General features: G+C 37.0%; 1 pseudogene; it reads right to left on the reverse strand.

Annotated features, from left to right (window-relative positions):
• Positions 1-1,277: 1,277 nt before the first annotated feature.
• Positions 1,278-9,358, reverse strand: LOC100815938 (F-box/kelch-repeat protein At5g60570-like; annotated as a pseudogene).
• Between the last annotated feature and the right edge of the window lie 1,029 nt (positions 9,359-10,387).

A 10,387-nucleotide genomic window follows, 5' to 3' on the forward strand; every position in this document is an offset into this window, starting at 1 on the left:
TAAAAAATAAACCTTATGGAACTCTCTGCCAACAATTCACCATAATTATTTGAATTATTTTCCATTTCTGGTTGATCATCCTCATCCATTCCCATCTCAAGGAAAATGACATCCTTAGACAATTCCTTTAAAACATATTCAAAGTAATGAACAACATTAACAGAAATGGTAACTTTTATTACTTTTTCATCATCGGTTAAGGCATTCAAACCTTTAGCTTGTTGGCAGCAGATAAGTATGGAATAAAAAATATTTCATATAATATGAATACATGCAAATCTAAGAAATTTTGACCTCAAAAATACACTAGGCAATGATCGGCATCGATCAATGACAAATGCTAGATGGGGAAGAAAGGCATTAGAAATCATAGGAGACTTGTGATCCCAGAATGGTCTACCAAAGACTTAATCCTTTTGTCAAAAGCAATCATCAAATCAATAAGATGTAGCCATGATACTATAGCAGATGACTGAATTCCTGTAACTCTCTCTTCATCTACTTGACTACTGTAACTAGGGAAAATTTCTTTTGCCAAGTATGTGGTTAAAGAGCTTACCATTGTTGAGATCCATTCTCGTCTACAACTGTAACCAACCAACTTTGCTTCATCAACCAATGGCTGCAACAATTCATCCATAGAGTCAACATAATCCTTTTGGAAAACCAATTCATTTGTAGGTCAAGTTGTATAACTAAACAAATACAAGAAGACAGGTGTCAGTATCTCAATCAAGGAAAGTACAACTGGAACTATGGAGAATGTGTACAAAGACATCATAAAACTGAGGGGACCTCATTTACTTTTGGCAGCAATCTAACATTATTGGCCTAACATGATGAGAAGCAATCTTCATCATTCAACTTAGTGCATTATTTATAGGCAACAACCCATATCCCATAGAAACTTAGAAACTTGGTTTAATGAAAAGTCTAGAGTACCCCCTCAAACACTATTCCACTAGGCATACACATATGACATAAATTTAGACAGATTTAACAATATACCATACACTAAAGCAAAGAATAAGCATTTAAGTATTAAAAAAAATAAAATTCTATGATTTATTGGTTTATATAGTTGGATAAGAAAAGGATAATAGAACTTATCTGTCTAAGCCTACTAGGTAATCTTAAAAGAAAATAAAAAAATGGATCATGAAAGAGACAAACACATCCAAATAAGATGTCAAAAGAATAAACCCAAATTCTCATCAAGGGAGAGGGACATTTAACTTGGTAAATGAGATGAATCAATAGGGAAGCACCCCTGAAAGCTAAGTCAGATTGTAGATACCAGCAAATCTTCTACTGAGTGAATCTAAAAGCATCTCACCGAACCATCCCATAACAACACAGTTGTACATAAACACTCAAAGATGCTCCTTCACACCAAGTACTTTCCAATCTATGGTTCCATTCCTGAACCCTATCCTTGGACGCCATCAATTTAGCATAACAGCTTCACCTTCTAGACCCCTTTGTCCACTCACAACCAGAAGTTGCTCTCCATAACCCTTGAAAGCCAGGCCCCATCCATTAAAAGAATCAACATGTACTGGAAGCCTTCCCATTTCACTCCAGGTGTGACTTTCCTTGTCATATTTATTCACCATGTTCGTTAGATGCTCTTCATCATAATACAACTGGTTATCCATGACTGCCACAAGTGGAGGTGCCTAAGCACCCCCATTAACATATGGTTACATACCCTCTATTTTCCGCCAATTTCTAGTCTTAACATCATACTCGTCCCCACAAGTCAATGAAACAATAAGTGGATACATGCCAGGAATAACATAGAATTTTCCATCCATAAAAAAACCAAAGCACAATATACGTGGTGCATGCATGTTTGGCAATAGTTCCCATGTACCTGAATTTGAGTCATACAAATTTGTCGATTCAAGAACATTTCCATATTTATTAGTTCCACCAGGAACAGCAGCAATTGAACAAACATTGCCACATCTTTACCCAATTGCAAGAAATCAAATTGTACTTCCAAATGGCAAAATCCATCAATTCCCGACCAAAAACCACCATTTCACTCCCCATAGCCGAGGACTCCTTGTCTGGATGATTAAAACAATCATGACAAGGTATCTTAGATAATGTTATCCATCTATTTCTCTTAGGGTTAAATACCTCCCACCCTCTTGGATCACAAACCAACTAAACCAAATGTTGTATCTCCATAATCCCCAGCTTATTCCTCAACTCAGACAGATACCTCCCACCCTCTTGGATCACAAACCAACTAAACCAAATGTTGTATCTCCATAATCCCCATCTTATTCCTCAACTCAGATAGATACCCGCTCCTAATCAGCAAGTTGTACCTTTTATTTATACATGCTAGTGAAGCATAATCAAATCTACTAGCCTAAGCAAGACAATTCTGCGCAACATCATCAAAAAGACCAGGAAGAAGCGAATCATTTGCTCCACCTTTAGGAAAACCATCATTCACTCCTTCCTTTGAATCCAATTCAACAAAGCTATTATTCACTTTCTCTACATCCTCCTACAAGGAAGAATCCTTATGTATTCTCTTAGTCATGTCAATAAACCTTCGGTGAATTATAGATAGAACCTTCATAAGAAACCCACACCCACAAAGTCCATCCCAACAAAGTGCATGGCACTAATCTCTATCTCCATATTCTTTCCCTCAAATCTATGAACTTGTTTTAAAATCTGTAATCACCTTATACTAAATAATCATCCCTTCACTAGACTTACACCCATTTGGTACATTAATTGTAAAACCATAACCTCATATAAAATGAGAGATAAAAATATAGCAGAAGAAACATATCTGATAGAAGAACATGCCAAAGTTGACGAGGGCCTGCTTTTGTGCGTTTAGATGTTGCTATTGCTCTCAGATGGGGACAAGCAGATGCAGAATTAGTAATTTGTTTCTGGAGAAGCCTGCAATAGTTGATCCACATAAGCTAAGGCATGTCATTAGTCCCAAGATATTTCCATGCTTGCCCTTTCATCTTAGCTCCAATGTCTCCTTCAGGTAGAGCTGCAGCACCAACTTCTCAGAAATTATATGCTTTCATGCCTTGTGAATTTACAACATGATCACTGTATTAAAATATATTTGATATACAAAATAAATTTCTGAAGCAATTTCAGATGGGATAAATTATAAAGAATAAACAACAGTGGCCATTAACACAACACCTACACCTATAGATCAAAACCAAACAAAATATTAATTACCTATGAGCTTTCAATGATGATGGTTGTTGCTTCTTAAGTCTTAATAGCATATTTAACATACATATTAGGTTATTAATAAACATGCAATCAGTAGTTTTAGAGCCAGATTTCTTTTCTTAAGTTTAGGTAATAATAATTTAGCAAAATTACTTCCATGTGAATGAAAATTGGTTGACCAATAATTACACGCTCTTGTGTCAATGATATATGAAAGACACTACTGTTGCACCGGTTCATTCATCAACATCTATTTGTTGATGACATATACATATATCATCTGTGTGTTTGAATAAATTTTGTTTACACAATTGTACTCACTTTGGTGTTAAACATACTGTATTGTTTGTAGGTGGTACTATTAAACCCTCTATCGTCTATTAAGGATACAAGGTTTCTACTTGTTGTTTCACTAAACATTCACTCATCTAATAATCACCGGCGTTACCGCAACCTAAGTTTTTGTTAGTAGAATCTATCTAGGTATGTATGTCATTCTGACACTTATGTCGTTATTTATTAAATTTGTTGTTCACATGTGACTATTGTTTAGTATTACATTTTTGTACATTGTGAGCGAACCATAGTTCCCCATTTGAGATTGAATACAACAATTAATACGGACAATTTGTATTAATTGTTGTATTCAGTCTTGAATTGTCCGTTTGGACAATTTGAGAAGACTAATTATTTTTACTTAATTCTTACTTATAAGTATGTTGTGTTATTTTTTACTAAATTTCGGTTTAGTGCATCTTGCTTTGTTCTCTGGGTCCATACATGATTGGGGTGAATTGATGTCACTGCTTTCATGTTGTGTACTTGGAGACCAAAGTGAAATGTTGCCGAAATTTCGTCAAATTTAAGATAACCGTCTTAACTTGTTTGTTTGAATCAAGTAAAAAGTTGTCTTCCCAAATGGGATAGGGTCACACTTTTTTATGAAAAAAGAGAGGTTGTCATGCATATCGGGGAATCTACCCCGTATGACAATACACCAAAGATGGATCGAAGTTGGATGAAAAAAGCACGCATAAGTCACCAGTATGAGAACAGCATTGAGGATTTCTTGCAATTTGCCCAAGAAAATGCACCAGAAATGGGTGGAGTATATTTATGTCCATGTGTTAAATGTTTAAATGGGCGACGAAAATCATTGGATGACATTATAACACATCTTATATGTGATGGTATCAGTCCTACTTATACAAAATGGATATGGCATTGTGAGTTACCACAAATGCACCAACCCCTCTGACTGATGCAGTTGATGTACAAGTCGGTGATCGTATAGAAAACATGTTACGTGATCTTGGACAAGAGGTTTTTAGGCAAGCACATGCACCATATTGTGAAAAATTAGATATTTATTCTAAGAAGCCATTATATCTCAGATACATAAACTACACACGGTTATCAGGGGTGTTAGCTTTGGTGAATTTGAAGGCAAGATTTGGGTGGAGTGACAAAAGCTTCAATGAATTACTTTTGTTATTGAAGAATATGCTTCTTGTAGATAACATGTTACTGAAGAATCATTACAAGGCAAAGAAGATATTATGCCCCGTGGGTATGGAATACCAGAAAATACATTCTTGCCCTAATGATTGTATTTTGCATAGAAATTAGTTTGCTCAAATGTGCAACTGCCCTACATGTGGGGTGTCACACTACAAAGTGAAGTCTGACGAATGCACTGATGATGCAAGCACATACAACGATCTTCCAACAAAAGTGTGTTGGTATCTTCTAGTAATACCAAGGTTTAAGCAATTGTTTGCTAATGCACATGACACAAAAAACCTAACATGGCATGTTGATGGGAGGATAAATGATGGATTGCTCCATCATCCTGCTAATTCTCCTCAATGGAAGACAATTGATCAGTTGTATCCAGAATTTGGACAGGATCCCAGAAACCTAAGGGTTGGTCTCATTTCCAATGGAATGAATCCTTTTGGTAACTTGAGCTGCAACCATAGTTCGTGGCCTGTTTTGCTGATCATTTACAACCTTCCTCCTTGGTTGTGCATCAAGTAGAAGTACATTATGTTGTGTATGATGATAGCCAGTCCAAGACAACCAAGAAACGACATTGATGTCTATCTTGCTCCCTTGATTGAAGACCTGAGAAAATTGTGGGTAGAAGGGATTGATGTGTATGATGGGAATCTTCAGCAGAGATTCAGGTTGCGTGCAATGATATTTTTCACCATTATCGACTTTCCAACGTATGGGAATTTGAGCGGATATAGTGTCAAAGGCCACGATGCATGTCCTATATGTGAGAAAGACACAAATTACATCCAACTAAATCATGGAAAGAAGACAGTGTATACAAGACATCAAAGATTTTTAAAACCTTATCACCCATATCAGCGAATGAAGAAAGCATTTAATGGGACATTTGAGATTGATAGTGCACCAAAGCCTTTGTTAGGTCAGGAATTTTTTTATCAGGTGAAGGGCATCATAACTATGTTTGGGAAGACACGAAAAAAGGAAGGGTCTGACAAGAACATTTGGAAGAAAAAGTCAATCTTCTTTGATCTTCCTTATTGGTGCGATCTACATGTGCAACATTGTTTAGATATTATGCATGTCGAGAAAAATGTGTGTGATAGTTTAGTTGGCACTCTTCTTAAGATTAAAGGCAAGACAAAAGATGGTTTGAAATGTCGTCAAGATTTGGTAGAAATGGGAATACGACAACAGTTGCATCCAGTATCACAAGGTCATCGAACGTATTTGCCCCCAACATGTCATACCATGTCAACGACAAAGAAAAAAAAGTTTTTGTCATTGTCTTAAAAATGCGAAAGTCCCACAAGGATACTCTTCAAATATCAAGAGCCTTGTATCTGTGAATGATTTGAAATTTGTTGGGTTAAAGTCTGATGATTGTCACATTTATTACTTGTAGTCATTCAAGGTATATTGTCTGACAAAGTTAGGGTTGCCATAACTCAATTGTGTTTTTTCTTCAATGTGATCTACAACAAAGTCATCGACCCTCGACAGTTGGATGATTTGGAAAATGAGGCTTCCATTATCATTTGTCAATTGGAGATGTATTTTCCACCAGCATTTTTTGACATTATGATTCACTTAGTTGTTCATCTTGTATGAGAGATACGGTTGTGCGGGCCAGTCTATCTGCGGTGGATGTATCTGGTTAAGCTGTACATGAAGGTGTTGAAAATTTATACGAAGAATCAATATCGACCGGAAGCAAGCATTATGGAAAGGTATGTCGCAGAAGAAGCTATTGAATTTTGTTATGAGTACATAGAAACTGCTACCCATGTCGACCTTCCTGAAAGTCGTCATGAGTCCACACGACAAGGTAGGTGTCGCAACCTACCCTTCGTCAAGAGGGCGACACGTGACTCGCGGGTGCATCTTCCAAGAAAGGAATACGCGCGGAGTCGCCACCAACATTTATTTGAGGAAAACGTCGGAAAAACCAGAAAAGACATGGTCTACAAACTTTAAGTGAAAGGTTCGGGAGTTGTATTTACGCACGGGGAAGGTATTAGCACCCCACACGTCTGTCACAAGAGACGGCAGCCTTTAATCAAATGTGCAAATATGACTTCAATTTTATGTTATTTTCCCTTTTCTACGTTCTTATGTCTTTTATGCACCCTTTATATTTTTTATCTTTTTATGGTCGACGAGGGTGTTTCCCTTGCTCCTACGTATTCCTCAATTGTGATAAGGAAATCAGACCTACGTAGTTCTTTGAGAACCAAACGGTGCTTGATTTGTCTTTATCTTTTTTTGCAAAATATGTTTTTATTGAATGAAAGGTCATTTAAGGCGTTGGACCATTAAACAATCTTTCGATTCATTTCGAAAGGAGAGAAAACATTAAGGCATTAGACCATTAATGATCTCTTGTTATTTTTTGAAAAGAGGTAATAAAGCTACGTGTTGATTTTAGGCATTTTTTAGAAATCTACGCTTAACCAATAAAGCGGAAAAGCCCATTTTAAGGCGTTGGACCTTAAAAATAGCTTTTTTTAGGTAATGACAAAAGTTTGATTTATGGATTGATTTTAGCCTTAGTTTCACTTTGGTTATTAGTCAATTTGATGAAGAAAGAAAAATCCCAAAGAAAAACGTCCGATTGATTTTTTTGATTATTTTACTAAAAGATATTATATTATTATTTTGCCTCTTTTTTAGTTTTAAACATGGTTACGGCATGACCGAAAGGTCGGATTTCATTTTAACAGAAATTAAAGGGTATTACAATACGAATGATCGGTGCAAATTTATTTTATTTTTGATTAGGTGAGAAAATGACTTAAATAAATGACTAAAGCACGTCAAAAGGGGGTACGAAAAGTAAATGAAATGAAAATAAAAGCACGCGAAACAATTGGGGACCACTAAGGGTACATAGAATGAATTGAAAAGTTTGATTTCAAGAACTTACCGGTTGAAGACCGAAGAACGACGAAGAACGAACGAAGAACGACGAAGAACGACGAAGAACGGTTGAAAATCTTCGCGAAATCACTCACGAAAACATCTCGGAAGCGTTACGGAAGCGCCTCGGCTTGGATTTTCTTCACGGAAACAATTTTTCTCACTAATTTTAAGTGATTCTGAGATACCAGGAGGGTTGAACATTTTTTTTCTTCCCTCCTTCCCCTATTCTGAGATACCAGGCGAGCTAGGTTGCTTCCTCCAGAAGGCACCGCCTTCTAGAGAACTTCCTAGAAGGCCCAAGTGGGCCTGGTTGCTATTTGCACCCCCCTATTTACTAAATACACCCTCCTTGCCTTTTTTTGCTGATTCTTTTTCTGTAACGTTACGGAATCTTACGAATTACGTAACGATACTTGTTTTCTTTCCATAATGTCACAAAACCTTACAGATTATGCAATCATCCCTTCTTTGGCTTCCGGAATGTTACGGAACTTTGCAGATTGCGCATTAACACTTCCTTTTGACTTCCGGCACGTCACGGAACTTCACAGATTGTGCAACAATGCTTCCTTTTGACTTCTGGCATGTCACGAAACTTCACGAATCGCCTAAAAATGGGTGTCGAGTACCTCGAAGTGGTCAAACGAGGGTCGCATCCCAACAAACAGATGGTCCCCGGACGAAATTAGGGTATGATAGTAGGGGAACACGAAGATTCAATGTTGTAACCGTGGATTGCCAACAGGTATCACAAGCGCATCTATATGTACTCAACAACACAATAGAGGTTATCCCATACATAGATGTTCACAAAGAAAATGTTGCAGCTAGTCACCCAAACATGAATATGATGAGGGTGTTGCAAGAGAGCACAATAGGACTTTCATTAATTTGTTTAGAAAAACAATATTCGCTAATGACAATGCTTCTAAAACATTAAGATTGTTAGTTGTTGGCCCAAATCTCAATGTCCACACTTGGAAGGGATATGATATCAACAACTATTCCTTCTACACAAAGTCACAGGATGATAAAAGTACCATGCAAAACAGTGGGGTGATCGTTGATGCTCATTTGGATCACTTTAGTAGTGAATTGGATAACAATTCGATTCGAGCGTCCATGCCTTATTTTGGAGTCATTCAAGAAATATGGGAGCTCTATTATGGTGAATTTAGAGTGCATGTCTTCAAGTGCCAATGGGTTAATGGAAATGTGGGTGTCCATCAAGACAAAATGGGCTTTACTTTGGTTGACCTTGAAAGGGTTTGTTACAAGGACGAGCCATTCTTCATGGTAGCACAAGCAAGACAGGTGTTTTATGTTTAAAATCTGAGTGACTCAAGATGGTCAATTGTTCTACAGGGGAAAACAAGTGGTATCCCTTATGATTTTGATGCTTCAACCTTTGATGTTAACAAGATGCCCACGTTCTCCCCACAAATGCCTTCCACAAATGCTGAAAATGAGAAGGATGATGTATATGCAAATCGTATTGATCATGATGAAGGTTTATGGGAGAATACGGCTATGTAATTGCGATATATACCCAAATAATGTTTAACATGTTGACAAATTATACTTTACAATTTACAATTAATTGTCTTTAATTATAATTTCATACTTACATGTTGTTCTAATTAACTTGTGTTACATTTTTATTTTTATTTTTGTCAGCGGCCATGGCAACACCCCCAAGTTCCCCTCCACCTTTAGATGCTCTAAGCGCAACTACAAAAAAGAAGACTAAACAAACTACCCAGCTCAGAAGATTGACTGGAAGAAATTTCGATCAACCACGACCTACTGTCAATGTGAACCCTATTACTAGTAGAGGATCTGGCCCTCATAAAGAAAAATTCCGTAGTTACCTGGGGGTAGTAGCATGGGAGAAAATCCCTATTGTACATTCAAGTTGGAAAGTTGCCACCGAATCTCTAAAAGATCTTATATGGGATGACATTTTGGTAAGTGCACTTAAGTAACCATTTTGGTTTAGTTTATGTTTAATTAACCTGCAAAGGTCATTGTTGACGAGGTGTTTCAAAAAAATTTATTATTGTAGGGTAAATTTGACATCCCTGAAGGATCAACTACCAAGAAGAAGGTCATGTCGACGGTTGCGACGAGATGGAGGCAATTTAAGTCCTTCCTCACCACTAAATATGTATATGCTGACAAAGACGGTGAAAATAACCATGATCCATCTGCTAAGTATGGTTTGGATCCAGAAACTTGGGAACAATTTGCAAAGAGTCGACAAACCCCTAATTGGCAAGTTTGAATTAAAAAAATTTTAGACAAGATTTGAGTTAGGTAAGGTTTGTTAAACTCATTATTTAGTTGATATTGTTTTCACATCTTGATAGGGAATACGGAAGTTTGTATAAGTCTTTTTTCTTGTTGTTGTCACAAGATGATTTACAGGAAGAAACGACACAGGGAAAATTTATGTCGGATAGTCAACAGGACGTACTCAATATTGTGCTTGGCCGACTAGAGCATCCTGGTCGTGTTCGTGTCGTTGGACAGGCATCGCATGGCTCCAACACTTCTTTGGAAACAATCACCCCATATCAATTGGTGGAAATCATAGGAAATCTAAAGGAAGAGTGGAGGAGAGAGGTAGAAGAGGAAAATAGACGAACTATGGAGATAATGAAAAAAGAGTTGAAGGAGGTGATCAAAATTGAGTTATCCCAAATGGCCTCGC

This window comes from Glycine max, chromosome 4 (genome assembly GCF_000004515.6).
Source record: "Glycine max cultivar Williams 82 chromosome 4, Glycine_max_v4.0, whole genome shotgun sequence".
Lineage (NCBI taxonomy): Eukaryota > Viridiplantae > Streptophyta > Magnoliopsida > Fabales > Fabaceae > Glycine > Glycine max.